Here is a 20,685-nt window from a genome sequence, read left to right on the forward strand (position 1 = left end):
TCTAGGAATGGGAACCCTGTCTACTTCCTATGCGAAGATTGAATCAAAGGAAATGGGCTCAAATTGAGTCTGAACAAATGCACTTGATTACCAGGGGGTTCATGCTAAACTATATGATATGGACTATGCATGGCGAGATTGGTGTGAATGTTCCGTAGGAAAACGATGATGATGTGGCCATGCCTGACGTAGCCATCCACGATGCTAATGAGGAACCCGGTGTCAATACGGAACCTATGACCATAGTTAATGATGTGTTTAGGAACACGCTAGCTGACGACACCGAGGATAACGATGGCATTTCTCAGCTGCTACATAATGTAGAGACCGGATGTCTTAGTGAAAAACAGCTGAGAAAGCTAGAGAAAATAAGACAAGATGCCAAAAAACCATTGTATAAGAATTGTCCAATGAGCAAATTAGAAGCCAGCATCATACTGTTAGAGTTCAAATTGAAAAACAGATTGAGCGATAAAGACTTCGATCAGTGGTTACGTATAATAAGGAAAATGCTCCCAGAAAAAATGAGTTGCAAAAAAATACCTGGCCAAGAAATGATCTGCCCTATCGGTCTTGAAGTTGAAAAAATCCACGCGTGTTCCAATGATTGTATATTGTACCATGGAGATGAATACAAAGACTTGGATGCATGCCCTAAGTGTGAAGAACCATGGAGAAGGAAGGGCCGTCAGATGAAGGTACCAAGACCAGAGGAGATCCTGTGAAGGTCGTTTGTTATTTCCATATAGCTCCCTAGGTGCATAGGCTGTTTGCATATGCAAAGTCAGCCAAGCTGTTGCACTGGCATGGTGAAGAGCATAAGAAAGATACAATTATGAGGCACCCCGCCGATGGAAAGGACCGGAGGACAGTCAATACTGTGTTCTATAAGAACATCGATGGAGAGATAAGGCACCTTTGGTTTGGTTTGAGCACAAATGGGATGAATTCTTTTGACTAGGTTAGAGGCAATCATAGCACCTAGCCAGTGACGCTCTGTATATACAACCTTTCACCTTGGCTCTGTATGAAGCGGTCGTACATCCAGATGCCACTATTGATCCAAGGGCCAAGATAATCTAGGAATGACATCAATATGTTTCTGAAACTAGTGATCGATGAACTAGTGAAGATGTTTAAAAATGATGTGGATGATGTTTAGGACGAGTACAAAAAGGAACATGTCACGATCAAGGCACTACTTATCACTACAATCACCGACCTGCCAGATTAAGGTTGCTTGTCTGGAGAGAAGACAAAAGGCTATACTGGATGTGTTGAGTGCTTGAATGACACCGATGCGGTACATCTACCAAAGAACTCAAAGATAGTTTATATGGACACCGTAGGTTTCTACCTAAGGATCACCCTTACTGCAGGAACAAAAAAGATTTTGACGAGGCTATTGAGAAACGTTTACTTTCAAAATATCAAGATGGGCCTGTGAAACTTCGAGAAGTCAATAAACTAGAGGTTGTCCTTGGGAAGGGAGACAATGCAGTAGCAGCGCCTGATGGAAGCGTTTGGAAGAAAAAATTAGTTTTCTAGAAACTACCTTACTGGCCAGTGTTGAGTGTATGCCACTGTCTTGATTCCATGCATATTACTAAAAATGTGTGCGGTAACACGCTTAACACCTTGATGGACACCGAGGGACATTGAAGGATTCACTAGCCACATGCCTGAACATGCAGCACATGGGAATCAGGAAGGAGTTGCATCCCATGGCACTAGAGGATGGCCAGTTCGAACTACCGATTGCATCGTGGACCTTGAAGAAGGTAGAAAAGTGTGCGTTTATTTCTTTCTTCAATGAACTCAAAGTCCTGAAGGCTACTGTGCGAACCCGAAGAGGCTAGTGAACATGAGAGAACTCAAGTTCAACTATGGCTGTATAAAGGCCCATGACTATCATGTCATTATGACTCAGCTGGTCCCTATTGCCCTGCATGGTATCCTTCCCTCAAAGGTCGGCGCCCCAATCATAAAGTTGTGCTCGTTCTTCAACGTGTCTCAAGAAAGGTCATTGATGTGTCCACGTTGGACCAGCTACAGCGAGACATAGTCAAAACTCTTGTTAGGCTTGAGATGCATTTCCCACTGACTTACTTTGATATCTCAGAGCATCTGCTCGTTCATCTTGCTGACCAAATTAGAGCCCTTGTCCCAATGTACCTGCATCAGATGTTCCCTTTTGAAGTTTGATAAAAGTTTTTATGAGGTATGTTAGGAACAGATTCAGGCCAGAAGGGGGCATGGTTGAAGGATGGTCAACGGAGGAGGCCATTGAGTTCTGCACATATTATCTAGACATCAGTAGGGTCAGAGTTCTAAAATCTCGTCATGAGGGAAGACTAGGCGGCAAAGAAATGATCGGGGAGGAATCTATCACAGTAGATGACCCCGTTTCTTTTAGACACGCATAGTTTGCTATTCTCTAGCAAGTAGAGGATGTGATGCCATACATTGGCGGGCATAGGCAATCATTGCAAACTTTGTATCCGATAAGGTCGTAGGCTTGGCTTGATAAAAAAACATAAGGAGGAATTTGTCAGCTAGTTGCGATGTCGCTTGATTGGAACAACATTGGGTAATCAGCTGGATATCTTAGCCAAGGGACCTTTGAGTACATTGCTTAAGTACCAAGGGTATAAGATCAATGGATTTACATTTTACACAAAAAAACAAGATGGAAAGAGCACATACCAAAACAGTGGTGTTCGTTTCGATGCTCACGACGAAAACAACAACGTGTAGGCGACGTACTATGGTTTCATAGAGGAGATATGGGAGTTAGACTATGGTTGGTTGAAGACAGCTCTTTTTTGCTGCCAGTGGGTCTGGCTCGAGGAAATCACCACCGATAAAGAAGGGTTCACTACCATTGATCTCACCAAACCGCATACAAAGACGACATCTTCGTCCTTGCAAAAGACGTTATGCAAATCTTCTATGCAGGGGACAACAAGACAAAATCAAAGCGAAAACTAGTCATAGAAGGAAAAAGGAAGATTGTCGGTGTCGATGGAGTGACGGATGAAGAAGACTACATGGGCTATCAAGAAATGCCTATATTCGGGACGAACGTACCCCTACATATCCTTAAAGAGGGTGACGAACCTGCTTGTGTCCGACGTAATCATGATGAGGCCCTCATTGTTGGACCCAATGAAGATAGTTACATTATTATTAACTATGTAATCATTATTCAGATGTTGTATCAGTAATTCACACTGAATATCTAATTTATATTGTGTGCGCATCTCTATAATTTAATTATTGACTATGTAATCAAATATTAAGATGATGTTCACAAACACTATTATTTGATAATTATAGACCATTAATTAATTATCATAGAATTAAATAATTAAGACACAATTTTTTGTGTTATTTTAGAATATAAACTAACTGCATTATTTCTGTTAATAAATAAATAAAGAAAAACAAACTAACCGAACTCCCTATCCTAGATCAGCGATTAAGGCCGCGCACTCTATACTCTGAGACCCACGCTCGAATCCCAGACTGGCCAAATTTTTTTGATTTTGCATTTATTATTTAGTAGTGCGTTACGACGGGATAAAAGAAAAAAAATAAAACCAATCTAACCAAACTTCCTATCCTAGCTCAGCGGTTATGGCCACGTACTCTAGACCCCGCGGCCCGCATTTGAATCCCTCGTGGGCCAAACTTTTTGATTTTTCATTTATTATGTAGTGTGTTATGACGAGATAAAAGAAAACATACAACTAATTCTAATGTACTCTCTATTCTAGCGCAGTGGTTAAGGCTCCTAACTAAGAACCCCGAGAATTAGGTTTGAATCCTAGTCTTAGAAATTTTTATTATGTCTTTTATAAAAAGGCTGCAACAGTAGGCAACCTAGCTACTGGGTGTCAGCATGGCAGGGCTCATCACTGTTGGTTTTGGTTTAAAAACCGACAGTGATAAAAGCTATCACTATCGGTTCCTAGAACCGGCATAGAAGGCAACCTTCACTGTCAGTTTTTAAACTAAAACCGACAGTGATGTCTAGATGCTCCTCACAGGCCAACAGTGGTCCCACTGACCACCACAACAGGAGCACTGCTCCCACCTACCCTGACAGCTTTAGTTCAAAAACAAAAATGTACCATGACTGCTAGCCCCTATAAAATAGCCCTTGGCCTAGAGCTAGCCTCTCAACAACCAAGTCTTGCCATCCTCTTGCTGCTTATTTCTCACTTCATTCTCTCTAGCTAGTATACACATCTATGGCCTCTCTGTGGGAGAAAGCCCCCCACATATAAATTTCAATAAGCGTGGTCATCCACAAGGATGGTGCACATAAAAGGTACTAGAAGAATGTTTCTAAAGATAAAGCAACGCCGAAGCTTGGGAACGCCATGAGGTTGACAGAGTCATCCTATTCGGTATGCTCTAGACTGTCTGACTAGAGTAGCATGGATTCATTGCTGCTCGACAACCGTCCCGTGTGCTATGGACTATCAGTCCGAAGATGCATGGGTTCAATAGTGCCCGACAACCCCTTCGCTCGTCTCCCAAAGACGTAGCTCGTCATCCATCTTTGGCATTCTCTAGCGGCTATTAGACCCTTCATGGGTGCTAGAAGAATGCTTCTAAGTTGGTTATCTTATAATATGTTTGTACACTTCGATTGTAACATTAACCTAGATGGAAATATGTTTTTGTTATCGTATATTTAATTTTAGTGTCATGACTTTGTAATCGTATATGTAATTTTATTTTAAGGTTTTTGTTATTTTATGTGTTATTTCTATAACCGAAATATATATATATCGTTGTTTATCTCTTCAAATGGCAATGCATGTATGGATATTTTTTAAATATATGGTGCCCTAATAATTAATTATCTAGCGTTTTTTGGGTGGATGATGTTTTTGTACCCAGATATGAAATTATGCAATTGATACGAAATTTTTGGACATTATTTGAGCATTAAATAAAGATAACTGGATTACTATTTTTCGTAAGTAATGACCTTTATTTCAATATGCATGCATGCATTGAAGTACATGCAGTCAGCCACATCACTGTCGGTTTTCATACAAAACCGACAGTAATAGGGCTACATCACTGTCGGTTTCATTACAAAACCAGCAGTAATGGACACCATCAGTGTTGGTTTTGTTTTAAAACCGGCAGTGATGTGTCTACCCCTATAAAAAGAAACTAGGAACATACACACGCACACACCCTCACTCCTCAGTTTTACATACTCTCACTTATCACTCTTTTCACTCTATATTGTCATGGCCCCTGGATATTTCATTACAGGTATATATGTTCTTCTTTCTCACATTATAGCTATGTATATATGCATCATCAATCTATATTTATTTAGTTTGCGACATTTTACTTGGCATATTTTATATAATGCAATATATATTTTTTATTCATATTTCTTTAATTTTATTAGGCACAATGGAATATATATATATATTCTCCTCTTCCATATTCTAGCTATGTATATATATATGCATCGATCTATATTTATTTAGTTTGCTATATTTTACTTGGCATATTTTATATAATGAAATATATATTTATAGTCATATTTCTTGAATTTTATTAGGTGGGATGAACGGACCTCCCCCACCACAAGAACGAGGTTTCCACCTTGGCGATGATCCATTCGATCCTGATGTGGCCATTCCAAACCATCCTATTCTAGCTATCATATAAAATATTTTTCAACATCTTATTTTTAGATGCTAATTAATTAATAATTATAGTTTAAATTCAAATAATATCAATGTTGTATATGGCGTGATAGCCCCGATAGAGTGGCTACAAGCAGCAGCACTTAGCTTGCTCATGGTGTCGGACATCATTGAGAACACGACATCTACTGATGATGGTCAAACTTGGACGTGTGAACTAAGCTTCTATATCCCTTTGAGACTACCATTAGTGCATCAAGAATTTATCTGATGGACGGGATCACGGATGCCTAGCAGGAGAAGCGCCCGGTTCTCAGCCTTGCGCAACTATTTGGTGGCACTTCGGCACATTTGCTATTAGGTGCCCAATTTCTCGCACTTCAAGATAGAAGCTTTGCGTGCTGGTGATGTCCCCATTCCACAAGTAAGGGAATACTGGATGAGCTACAACCAAATGGATGTGGTAAAATCAACATCGCTGATACCTGAGTCATGGTTATTTATTGTATTGTTATTGCAATAACAATCTCTTATTTTTTTGCCCGCTTGCAGGTGGTGCTCCATGATAGTACCTATCTGCATTGGGCTTGTAGGCCATTCTAGACCAAGCTACGGAGATACTCGAGTATGACTAGGAGTACTATACTAGGAACCTTGGCCAGCACACTACTGTAGAATGCCAGTTCTGCATAAGATTTACTAACAGAGCCAATGGTCGTTTAGTAGGTTACATCTATAGACGATCATGTCACCAGTTTTTTGTGGCACGAGAGAGTGCAATCGTACGGGCATTGGCCTTCATCGATAGCTGTGGTTACATTATCTGTGACATCAATTACCATGCTTGGATACAAATGTATGGTGCTGTGCATCCACCCCCGAATTAGTATTTGTATAGGTTTAATTTGCAAGGCTTAAGTTTAATTCGGCTTGTGTTTGTCATTTAATTCATATACTGTGGAACAAGAACTCTGAATTTTGGTGCAGTATGGTCTCAAACTTTTTCTCAGGCTTACACGTGCCACAGGTGAATGAAACACAAAGCTTGGGATTTTTCTGAGATTGTTTGACACTTTCTCCGATTTAATTGAATTTCTGCGCGACGTCACCGATTAATTAGATATTGAACTGAGCCTACCCCCGAAACAATCTGGAATGATGCCAAACTTTTCCACAAGGTCGTATGTGTCCTAGGGACCAATTTTTGGTCGAGATGGATAGAAAATTCTAGTGTGCCCAACATGTAATTGGCCCTCTTTTGTCCTTTTTAGCACAAAAAATATAATAATAATAAAATGATTAGAAAAATTTAAGATCTTGTGTGGAGCCATAATTTGGGTGTACATACTTGCAAAAAAATTTTGAAACCATTGGGACATAGGTGGTACATACGTGCTTAACAAACCTATGGAAGCCGCCTCATGTTATAATGACTAAACACCTAGGTTCCTAAGGTTTATGTGGTTCATATGCATTCCGGTGTTGTATTGGTCTTAAACTTTTTCTCAGGCTTGCACGTGCCACGGGTGAAGGAACCACCAAGTTTGGGATTTTTCTGAGATGGTTTGGTACTTTCTGCTATTTAATTGAATTTTTGCGTGACATCACCGATTAATTAGAGGTTGAACTGAGCCTACCCAAAATGATCTAGAATGGTGCCCAACTTTTCCATAGGGTCTTATATGTCCTAGGGACCAATTTTTGGTCAAGGTGGATGCAAAATTCTAGTGTGCCCAACATGTAATTGGGCCTCTTTTGTCCCGTTTCGCACAAAGAAAAATATAATAATAAAGAAAATAATAAAAAACCTAAGATCTTGTATGGGGTCATAATTTTGGTGTACATGCTTGTAAAAAAATTTCAAGCCATTTGAACATAGGCGGTACATACCTGCGTAACAAACCAATAGAAGTCGTCTCATGTTACAGTGGCTAAACACCTAGGTTCATAAGGTTTCTATGGTTCATATGCATTTTGGTGTCGTATTGGTCTTAAATTTTTTCTCAGGCTTGCACGTGCCATGGGTGTAGGAACCACCAAGTTTGAGTTTTTTCTGAGATGGTTTGGTACTTTCTGCTGTTTAATTGAATTTCTGCGCGACGCCACCGATTAATTAGATGTTGAATTGAGCCTACCCAAAAACGATCTAGAATGGTGCCAAATTTTTTCACAGGGTCTTATGTGCCCTAGGGACTAATTTTTGGTCGAGGTGGATGCAAAATTCTATTGTGTCCAACATGTAATTGGACCTCTTTTGTCCCATTTAGCACAAAGAAAAATATAATAATAAAGAAAATAATCAGAAAAACCTAAGATCTTGTCTGGGGTCATAATTTAGGTGTACATGCTTGCAAAAAACATTTCAAGCCATTTGGACATAGGTTGTACATACCTGCTTCACAAACCTACTGAAGCTGTCTCATGTTATAAAGACTAAACACCTATGTTCCTAAGGTTTATGTGGTTTATATGTATTCCGATGTTGTATTGGTCTCAAATTTTTTCTCAGGCTTGCACATGCCACGGGTGAAGGAACAACCAAGTTTGGGATTTTTCTGAGATGGTTTGTACTTTCGCTGTTTAATTGAATTTCTGCGCGACGTCACTAATTAATTAGAGGTTAAACCGAACCTACCCTTGAAACAAACCAGAATAGTGCCAAACTTTTCCATAAGGTATCATGTGCCCTAGGGACCAATTTTTGGTCAATGTTAATGCAAAATTCTAGTGTGTCCAACATATAATTACCTCTGTCATCATCCACGCCCTCGTCTAGTCGTCCACGCCGACCGTGCCCTCAGTCCACGCCTGCATCTGCCAAAGCCGGCTGTGAACCAAGGCCCTCAGAAGCACATGGAGAGCTGCTACCACCCCCCCTAGTGAGTGCCTTGAGCCATGCCCCTTAGTCACTGAAATGCCCGTGAGGATGACAGCATCCTGTTTATCCCTTTTTCTCTAAATTTCGTGTAGAATCATTTCAAATATCCTTAGTACAAATGTTCTTTGATCAATGGCGAACAAATTAGCTTAAAAGACTATGGTCATTTGAAGCATGGTTGAACACATACTAGTGCTCAAACATACATTGAAATGAGTTAGATATTGAATTTTGAATATTTGAATATAGTCTATAAATTTGCTTGATACACTAAATTTAGTTTGCTTGGTCTACAACATGTTTGAATGACATAGCACTATCAACATAATTTGGTTACATGTATAGGCAACCATGTCATGGTATGTAGTGCATGTTGATCGGATGCCTGGGATCTACCTTACCTAGGAAGATTGCTATGCTCAAGTCAATCGATACCTAGGTAATTGTTACAAAAAATACAACATAGAAGTTGGAGCTTTGAGGGCCTACTATGGTCCAATGAGTGCAAACCATGGCCATCCGCCGACAGTGGAGATTGAAGAGGAGCCACCCGCTGGAGATATGAAGATTAGGAGAATTGTTCCTTGGTCTTGGAAAGATGCCATGCTTTTATTTATGGCTATGGTCATTGTTTTCTTATTTTTAAGTTGATGTAGGCTTTGTTTCGTAGAACAGTAGGTGGACTTTGCTGTATGGAGCCAATCAAACAATGCATTTGTTGTACGTGAACTGTATGTGGACTTATTATTAGACTTTGCATTAAATCTCTATTAGTTGGGTAATATATATATGCACAAATGCTACTAGTAGTTGTACACAGCCAAAACTGACCACGATCATGTGATAGCCATGACTCGTTGTTGCCCGTTAACCCGTTGCCCAAGAACTGAAAGGCAACAAGAAGCGGCTGATATCAGTGGGACGGGAGAGCAGCATGATCCGACAAACGGTGACGGTAACAATCAGGACGGTGAGAACGAGGTACCATGGACCCCTACCACTCTTCTCGAGCTGGATCTAGATGACCAAGATGACCAGGTAACTTAGGTATCATGTGACTAGGTAGCCACACACGCTAATTAATTAAGAGTCTATTAGCTTACTTGATGTCTCCAGCAGGAGGTTCAGCCGACCGAGTAGCGAGATGGTTCGAGTAGTAGCAAGGCCAGAACGAAGCAAGGCATGTCACAACTTCCTATTGGTAGGAATGCACACTGGCACATCACTAAGTTTGACCAAGTCGGTGAGCTGCTCGCACCTAAAAAAGCTATGGACAAATACAAGACTGTCATCGGGGCTCTTGTAAGGGACTATATCCCGATTAAGTATAGGAAGTGGATTGGGAAAGATGATGCCCGTGGAGGGTTCTTGAAAGTGAGAAGGATGACATATGGGAGAAATGGATCCCACGGTATTTCACTTTCCCACAGGACTATGACAAGGAGCAAGTCAAGAAAAAAGTAAAAGAAATCATGGGGATATGCTTTAAGACTTTCAAGGGGACATTGTACAAGAAATTTATCCTCGAGGATAAAGAGCCAAATTGGGATGGTGGAGAGTACACCAAGCAGAAGGACTTCTGGCAGGAATTCAAGCAATATAGGCAATCCAAGGAGTACTTGGAACTGAGTAGGAAGAATAAGGAGAACTCACTTAAAGCGATGAATCCTCATAAACTCGGCTCTCGTGGCTATGCCAGTAAGATGGATGCATTTGAAAGGGAACTTGAGGAGGTGGAACGCCTTGGCATTGAGCCTAAGACTGCCAATTCGGAGCCTAGATCAATATATTTCTGTATGGCAAGGGGGGTACACCATGGGTGGGACGGGAGCTTTAGCTCCACAAATCTAGCCATGAGCATCCTTGTCCAGAGGATCTCCAAGGTAAAAGATGAGGTGAGGAAAGGGACCCATAGTACTAATAGGGAGAATGACGTGCTCATCCAAGCAATCAAAAACAAGGAGCACCCTAGTCGTACTAGAGGAGCTGGTCTTGTTCCTTGGAAAATAGCATTCGAGGAAGAATCTTTCACTTATCGGAGCCGCTTGAGGTGTAGAGCGGCACAAGAGGCAGAGTATATGAGGGTTTTGAAAGAGATGGAAGACAAATTCAAAAAACAGATTGATGTGAGGGTTCAAATATAAGTCAATGTACTTATGATGTCCAAGGGATCAGGAGTAGTACCATAAGAACCTCTTTCGACTAGCTTTAGCCCATAGTTCAGGGGTCACTGCAGCTATGGATCGACCCCGCTCAAGGATGAAGTGGCAAATGCGCTCATCCGTTGGACATATAGATGGCTAATCGCCCATAGGGGTTGGGCTACCATGACACGCCGTGCCACCCGGGCTGTGCCTCTCTAGGCCTCGTGCCTAGCCTTCGGGCCAAGCATGGCACTATGGGCCATAATGCATGCTGTGCCGGCCCACTAAGCACGGCCAGATTTGTGGGCCGTGCTGGCCCAAAGCTTGGTGACCTTAAGTCACCTCAAAATGCTTCTCATCCAACACTTAGCATAGATTCATTCATTCAAATTTCAAAATCTCAATTCACAAGTCATAATCAGGATTGTTCACAAATTCAAACTTCTAAGTAAATGACCAAATGACTCATTCATAATCACAATTGTTCACAGATTCAAACTTCTAAGTAAATGACCAAATGACCAAACTCAGTTACTCAGCCACAAACTAATCACATATTCTAACTTCTAAGTCAAGAACTTAGCAAACTCCAAATGACCAAATCCAACAAAACAAAAGGCGCCAAAGGAGATAAGATAAATGAGCTGTTTGTGTAATGCTGCCTCATTAAAAACCTTTCTAGGTAAAACTCACTCTTGTGAGAAACCCTAGAAAGGAAAAAAGAGTGCAGCACAACTCTTAAACTAAACCATTGTTCAAAGGTCTTAGAGTCATAGTCTCACAGATGATAGATATAGATAACACTCCTCTCTCAAGTCTCACACTAACTCATTAAGTACCAGCATCAGCCCTAGTCCCCACTCCCCAGATAACACTCTCCTCTCTCAAGTCTCAACTCTCAAGTCTCACACTAACTCACTAGGTACCAGCACCAACCCCAGATAACACTCTCCTCTCTCAAGTCTCAAGTCTCAAGTCTCACACTAACTCACTAAGTCTCACACTAACCAGCACCAGCCCTAGATGTACCACCTGCCCCAGATGTACTAGCAGCCCCAGATGTAGCACTAGCCCTAGTTGTTCCAGCAGCAGCCCCAGATTCATCTTCATCAAGATACAAATTCTTGAATGAGTCTTCCAACTCTTGGTTGTCAACAACATGTTGTAACCTTCTTTTTCCTAACTCCCAATCCTTTATGCAGGTTAGCATCTTCATAGTTTCAGGCAACAAGCATCGTCGTCGCTCTTCAATTATCCTTCCTGTCAAGCTGAAACATGATTCTAAAGAGATAGTAGGAACAGAAACTGACACAATATCTCTAGCCATTATAGATAGGATTGGATAGATTAGTTTGTGGTCACGCCACCAGAGAAGTAAATCAAAATCATCCTCATATGCAGTGACATTGTCACTATCCAAATAAACTGAGAGCTCACAAATAGCAGAACCAGATGAAGATGAAGTGGGGGGCAGAGGCAGGGGAAGGACCAATAATACCAGATCTAGGGCCTCCAAAGATTCTTCCCCATGCCTATTTTTTCTTACCTATATGGCTTGCAGGATGTGCAGCCCTTTGAGACCTAGTTGTACCAAACTTTCTCTCATATTTGTTAAACAACTTGTAAATTTTAGTTTTCACATCAGCATAATATAAATTGTACTCACAACTAGTGGTCTCTTTAAGTAATTGCAGAACATTAAATAAACCTCTCATCTTAGCTCTAGGATCAAGAATGAATGTAAATGAATATAACAGAGGTATATCCTGCCAGTATTTAAGGAATTTAAGCTTCACAGGATATACAATAGCTATTAGATTTTGATCTTTTCACTTGCATGCAAATGACAAGATATCTCTAGCAGATGGTGCAGAATAAGTGGACTAGTTGGATAGTAAACACTAGAAAGAACAACAGTGGAGTCATAAAATAGTTCTAGGAACTCTAATATCTTTCTAGCTACATACCAATGCCTTGCAGACAACAATTATGAGCCATAATTGGAATTAATGAACACCAAAAAAAACATGTTTATATAGAACCAAGTGTTTAAGCATAAGGTATGTAGCATTCCATCTAACATCCATATCTAAGCCAAACTTTCTAGGTCTAACACCCTGAGCAGTACAGTAGTTCTTGAACATAGCAAATCTTTGATTAGAGGAATTTAAGAAGTTAATAGCAGTTCTAAAATCTTCTGTGTAAGGTTTGAACCTCTTTAAACAAGATTTTACAATTATATTAATGATATGATAAGCACAACGTTGATGCACAAGACTATACTTACGCTTAGAAGGATCTAAAGGCTCAGGTGAAGGATCAGGACCCAAATAACCAGCAAACATAAATGTCAAAGTATTCATAGCCTTAGCATTAGAAGAAGCATTGTCTAAAGTTATAGAGAAAACCTTGTCAATCAGACCATACTCAATCTAATAAGCAATTCTTTTAGCAATATTTTTACCAGAATATTTCACCTCAATCAACCTAAGACCAATAACCTTTTTCTGTAACTCCCAATCAACACTCACATAATGAGCAACAACACTAATGTAGTCCTCAGCATTACTAGACCAAATGTCTGGAGTCAAAGCAACAGAGGAAGCAGCAGATAACATAGAATTCTTAAGCATATTACGATGTTTAGTAAACAACTTACTAAGATCTCTAGTGGTGGTCTGTCTAGATACCTTAACAAACCTAGGGTTATGAGTACGAACAGGGTACTCCTCCTAGGCCTCTGTCTCACCAATACCTAAAGGCAAATCAAGCCTAGTAATCAAGCAACACAACTCAGATCTAGCAACATCAGGTTTATAGTCCTAGTTATGCACAAAACCATCAGGATTGTAAGTAAGCCTAGACTGAACCCTAGAAGCTTGATCAGTTTTTTTGCTTACAAGATTTATGGTGCCTCTTCAAATGGTCAGTGCCAGCAGAAGATCTAGTAGACAATGTATGCTTACACATTTTATAGGTAGCTTTAGTGCAAATCTGCATACCATTCACAGTCTCATAGACCTCATAGAAATCAGCCCACACAGCAGATTTATGCTTACCAATAGAAGAGGTACTAGCAACAGATGGAGATGAGCCATTGGAGGCGACCGGGGTCCTAGTCGTCGTCGCCCCTTCATCACTGCCACTGTCGTCGCCGTCCAGATCGATCGGAGCAGAGCCACTACCGACATCGATACCGAATAATGCAACAGCGTCCTCATGGGTGTAGTCGTCGTCCTCGCCCTTGGGGGCCAAGCCTGGTGGCAAGACGACATCATCTTCAGCCATGGCGCCCTCATCATCGTCGTCTCCAACCCTATTCCTCAATGGTGCATGAGGCCACCTTGGTCGCTCTATGCCACAGCTAGAGGATGACGCATCAGCTACCGACCTGCGTAAAGAGAAGAAGAAGGGGTAGGGTTTGGGTTAGGGTTCATACCTATGCAACCAAAGCTCGGTGCTAGAGAAAGAGAAGATTAGGGCCACCTAGAGGAAGACAACACACCGATTAGCAACGATGGCGAGCAGCAGAGGAGGGACAGATGGGGACATGAACTCACATAATCACCGAGATCTAGAGTGGAGAGGGAGAGGAAGAAGGGAGAGGCGGAGAGGGAGGGGATCAGGGTCAGGGAGGAGGATAAGGGAGCATCATCACCGGTAGTAGGTGGATCGAGGTTGGGGTCATCGGAGTCAGGGAGGATGGATGCTAGCAGAGGAGACCACGATGCACGAGGTGACAGTGAGACGAGAGAGCGGCGCGGTGGGTGGGGAAATGATTTAGGGTTTTGGGGTGAGGGGAGGGAGTGCTGCGACCTCCCACTTACATATGAGGGGGGTAGGTGGGGGCACAGGGCCATGGCCATTGGGAGCCATTAGGGCCGGCTGGCCAATTGGGATGGGGGATAACAGGCCGCTATCGGGCCGGCCGTTGAAGTCCGGGCGGTGCCGGGCTAGCACGCCATGCCTAGGGTAAGGCCTAGGCCCGACATGCTACACCAAGCCATGCCAGCCTAGGCCCATACACCATCAGGGTGGGCCATGCTCGTGTCGGGCCAAATTTATAGGCTTCAGGTCACGCCGCTGTGCCTCGGGCTGCATGGACATCACTAGGTGGACAACATCATCGAACCCATCAATGTCAGGCTATACATCCATCAGCAATGGACAACTGATAAGGTGGCTGTCGGCCAGGCCTAGCCTATGAGAGATGGGACCATTAATGACAGCCCAATTCCAACGAGGTATGCCCATGTCAGCATTAATACTATACTTAATAAGAAGTATAACAAGATGCACATTGATTACCCCGCATAGGAAGATAGGCAACGCCTTGTTCAGAACAAGGGCGCTCATGTGGCCTGGTGCAAGCGCTTCATTAAGCTTGATCACCAGTTGTCTTCGGATGATAATGAGGACGATGGCAAATCTTTGCCGACCAGATATGATCACTCACCATCTCCTAATAGAGGCGATCACACTACCTTCCCTGGTTCCTTGCTATCGCCCCTGCGAAGACAGAAGCCTCCTTCTCTTCCTCCTCGTCCTCTATCTTTATCAGCCCCAAGAAAAGAGAAGACTCCTCCTCCCCCCCCCTATTCATCACTGACGAGAAAACATAATTCTCATCCTCCTCCTCCACAACAGCCCAAAACAAGATCTAAGGCATCCTCGCAGTCACAGAAAAGGTCCTCGGATTCGGTCGCTAATGCTCCCAAAGTGGACCAACAAAAAAAGAAAAGGACAATGAGTGGCAGCGTTACAAACTTGATGAACCAACAAAAGCCAGAAGTAGCCTCCAAGGAAGACAAAGTTAGATTCTAGAATCTATTTGCCTCACTGCCTAAGTGGAGGGTGAAGTCCGAATTCAATAGGCAAACAGAGAGTAACCACAATCAATTAAGAGTTGAAAAATACACCATGAAAATCAAAGGAAGATAAATAAGATTGTCGAAGACAACCTTGGATGAAGCAGGGATGATGCCACGAACATCTATTATGATTCACTAGCATATGAGACAACAAGACCAGTAATGCAGTTTCAATGAGGCAATTTCTTGGTGGACGAGGAGTATAAAAATTTGACAACATATATGCGTTACTTGCATGATTATTACATGGCCCAAGCACTTGAGATGGGGTAGGCGGGTTTCGAATATATTATCCACCCACAGCATGTTTTCCATTATCCTAACGAAGAGAAGCACTTTGTCCCTTGGGATCACTTGTTTAAGCTATTCTAGAGACACGATCTCGATACACAAGTGTTCACACGGTGGACTATGTAAGTACCCTACTTGCACGATATTATAGTTAATGACTGCACATTCCCCATGGATTATGTAGGTGTGTAGCAAAACATTACTTCAAAACAATGTATGCTCATATGTATTTCTTGGACCCCGAGCTAGTCAACGAGAGAACATGCGAAGGCATACATGGAAATAAAGTGGAAGATCTAACGGAGACACTAACAGCCATTTTCAAAAATTTCAAGATGAGTAATAAAACCAAAATACTTCTAGCCTACAATTGCGAGTATGTGTTCTCTGCTCTTATTTTTATGCTTGTTTTTTGTAGTTACGATTATTCATTAACTAGGGTTTTGTGATTGCAGCAACTATTTTGTCTTTATTGTTGTCGATATTAAAAGAAATCGTATCAAGGTGTGGGACTCAAAGAAAAAGCCACTTTCTTTGCTCGATCCCCTAGTCAAAGTGCTTAATGCGTAAGCGAACCAAATAACATATTATTTTCTAATCGCATATAGCATATTCTAATGTTGCCCTTTTTCATACTTTATACGTTGGCACAGTGTCCAGGCGAAAATGGTTGGTGGGACGAAGGTCCCATTCCAGGTTGCACCAATGCAATTGGAGGCCCTAGACCAGCTGACGGGAAATAATGAATGTGGGTTCTACGTAACGTGGGCAATGCTTCACTACCTCGACATAAAATCGGAGGCGGCAGATGCTTTGGTGTGCATAATCCCCATTTCATTTATATCTATTAATTCAACAAAACGGTTTATTTATTTCTCTAACATTTCTGCCTTTCAAAACCGATTTTTTTGAATGACAGCGCAAGAAATTTAAACACAATAGGCTATTAGAAATGGAGGTCATAGTACTGTCATCGGAGCTCGCAGCCTTCATCGTATCAGAGTGCTTGGAAAAAAGAAACATTCTCCATTGCACAGTCCGTGAAGTACAAGGCGTAGTACGGGCCAGAGTGGTTCGCTAGACTATTGTAATTTCTTTTTTATTTTAAGGGATGGAGCGCTTCATAAGTATATTTGAACTGTAACCGTAACATTTGTAATGTTTAATGTTGATGGATATGTCATCTACGTAGCGAATATAAAGCGAAACCCGATTCCACCAATAAAATAAAATATAAAATAATATAATACGAAAAAGAGATCACTGTCGGTTAGCATAAAACCAGCAGTGGTGGTAAAGAGGGCACTGCTGGTTCATGGCATGAGCCGACAGTGTTGGTTGAGCCATCACTATCGGCTTGAAATCCAAACTGGCAGTGTTACTGAAGACAACATTGTCCATTTGAGCCACCAGCCGACAGTGATGGCTCGACCAACACAGACAGCTTGAGTCATGAACCGACAATGATGGCTTGCTCAATACTACCGGCTTGAGTCAAGAACCGACACTCTTGAAGCAACCATCACTATTGGTTGGGTCTACAAACCGGCAGTGTTGTTCAACTGGACACTATTAGGTAGAGCCAGGAACCGACACTGTTGCATATAGATCAGTGTCGGTTCTTAGGAACCGACAGTGAGTCAAGGCCCATCACTGCCGGTATGCCACTGTCGGTTCAAAATCCGACAGTGAATGATTTTTTGCACCGACAAAGATGTCTAGATGTGGGGTAGTGTGTTAAAGATCAAAACTAGCTGTTATGGCCATCTATGCATCCAATTTCCACGATACAAAATAAAAAACAAAACACACTTACATGCATTTAAAGTTCACAACTTTATTATTTTTCAAACAAACTAGCTGTCACACGCAGAAACTGATGTGTTGACCAACAAAACCCGCTTAGGTTTTCAATCCACTCTGGAACTTCTTCAGCCATGTTGCCAACTTGTAATTTGGCCCGTCTTCATGTACACTCTATGCAAGGCGCCTATGAAAATATATCATTAGTACGAATCATATATACAGAGAGATAGACACATGCATACGTAGGCGCACAGACACTCACGCACGCACACACGCGCACGCACGTGCCACACACACCACACGAGCGCGCGCACACACCACACGAGCGCACACACATATGGTGTGTTTGATTAGGTAGGTGACCGATCCTTCCTGATTCTCTGGAATCAACTTTGACCTGTCTGGTTGGCTGTAGGTGGAATAGCGTCTGGCTACATGTGGCCAACCGTACATGCCTAGCCTGCCCCTGGAAATACGCTAGTCGTGACCGTTTTTCTGGAGCCTGCCTTGGCCACGGCAAGTTTGCATTCGCATCACCTCCCTCCGCGTCATCTTCCGTCCGCTTGCCAATCTCCCTGCTCGCGCCACTCCTGCCTCGCAGGTAAGGATGAAAACCGAACGAAAATATCTCGAACCAAACCGTATCGTTTTCTATATTTAATCTGATCAAATCCGCATTTTCTTATCCGACTTTATCGTTTTCGCTTTCGCATTTCAGATGTTTCGTATTTCAAATGTAAAAGTAGAAAACGGTTTAGACATTTTTCAACCGTTTTCTACTTTTCTACTTTTAATTTGAAATATTCCGAATTGAAAATTCGGTTTAAACCGAATTTGGCCAACTGCACAGGTCATATAGCCCAATTACAGGTTGTTCACCACGCAGCTGCGTTCTTTCTATTGGTGGCCAGCTGCCCTCTCTTATAGACGGCGCCCAGCCTCATTTCTCTTCACCTCACGAGATGGTGCTAAATGTTAGGAAACCAGCAGCATCTACACGGAAGCCCACCCGGGCCATAGCCCATCAAGCTCATCGGTTTAACCTCCACCTGCAAAGTCAATCATTTGATAGTTTTTGCATCAGGCGAATAAATCTTTGTTACTCAAAAGAAAAATCTGAATAAATCTTTAAAATAAAATACTACATCTATTCTAAAAATATTAATAAAATTATTCTGACTCAGTTCGAGTTCATGTTTCTATAATATGCACTTGTTAATTATTATATGCACTTAGAACTTGATCATGTATGCACTTAGTCATGCACTTGGTCTACGGGTCGGTATTCCGTATTGAGTTTTCGTATATCGACCGTGTTCGACATAAATCCGCTCGAATTGGTTCGTTTTCGAAATTCTCGATAATTCGTAAATTCGCGTTCGTTTTCGTGTCCGGTTTTACCGTTTTCGCTTTCGTTTTCGTATTTCAAATATAAAAATAGCAAACAATTTAGGAGTTTCCGACCGTTTTCATCCTTACTCGCAGGTCACCGGTCCTCCCTGCTCGCCATGCTCGCACCGGCCGCGGGTCCTCCTGCCGGTCCGCTCGCTGGAGCACGAGCTCGGGGATGGCCGGATGGGGAGGGGCGTGCCCGTCCTTGTGGCGCCTGAAGTCGTGCACGGCGAGGTGGAGCTCGGCGGCGGCGAGGAGGAAGTGCACGACCTGCGGGGGCCGGAGGGGCGCCACCACCTCGCGCATCATCTCGAGCCGCAGCGTGTCCGCCATCTCCAGCACCAGTTTCATCCCCTCTGCCTTCGTCTGCATCTCCCGGTCCATCGCCCTCGAGTCCAGTCCATCGCCGCTTGCGCGGTCCACCATCGTCGCCGTCGTCAGCGCCTCCTGCACACGCGGTCCTCGTTGACCTCACTGGATATTTAATTTCACGAAGGGGAAAAAAGCGCCGCTGATTTTTTTTTTCCCTTTCTTACTCACCTGTGCGCTCGCGGCGGCGTCCTCGATCTCACACTCCCTCATGATGGTGTGGCGCTGCGGCTGGAGGCCGCGGGTCACCGGGGAGGAAGCAGCTGTCGCGGATGACCCGGCTTGCGCATGGATCACCCGCGGCTGCAGAGCACGCTGGTCCAACCGGCGGTGGCAGCGTCCCTGAGGCCCGCGAGGATGATGAGCAGGACGATGTTGGGGAGCGCCCTCAGGCGAGGTGGCCGCCGCCGCTCAGGCCTGGCTCCGTCGTCTTCGTCGGATGAAAGCAAGGCGAATGGTTGGCGTGAGTGTAAGGTAATACTGAGGCTGATGAGCACACAGACCAGGTGTTCGACGAAATATCTTAGAGGAGTAACCTTACCAGAATAGAGAAGTTGTAATTACATGCAATGTAAACTAGACAACCTAACACACCGAACACTGGTCGGGCTTAGACAATGCATGCAACCAAACAACGAAAGATTGGCTTGCTGGAGCCAGGCTTGGGCTATCTAGGCTTAGATCCTAGTCAGGATAGAAGTGAGCTAGGTAACCAAACAAACCCATACACACGTACTAATGTCTGTGTTTACATGAAAATTTCTTAGTGCTTCATTAGTCCTTTTGCAATTCAAAATTACTTACACAAATATATTTCTTTCCTGACCTACACTGCAGAAAAACCGAGGCAGGACACCTATCGATAATGGCAGGAAAGCACCCAAGGCCATAAATGGAAATAAATTGGGTGGGCGATGGGCGCACCGATGCCTGCGTGCGCTCCCCTCCCCAGTGCATGCCACGTGGAGCCTGGCATCACACGGCAGCTATGAAACATCAGTTTGCAGAAGTTACACCAAATCGGCAAACCGACGCGAGGACCACGGCTCCAACTCCAGATGCGGCACACGCGATGGCGTCAGGCTCCACGTGCCGTCCATCGGGAGGAGGTCGATGTCATGGGGCAGTGGGAAGGCGGACGTGGCCAGGGAAGTGGCAGGGGGCCAGCGAGATGGTGAGTGCAAGAGGGTGGGACTCGGGGCTGTTAAAGCTCAAAACTAGCCATTATGGCCGTCTATGCAGCCAAT

Source organism: Miscanthus floridulus, chromosome 4 (assembly GCF_019320115.1).
Source record: "Miscanthus floridulus cultivar M001 chromosome 4, ASM1932011v1, whole genome shotgun sequence".
Lineage (NCBI taxonomy): Eukaryota > Viridiplantae > Streptophyta > Magnoliopsida > Poales > Poaceae > Miscanthus > Miscanthus floridulus.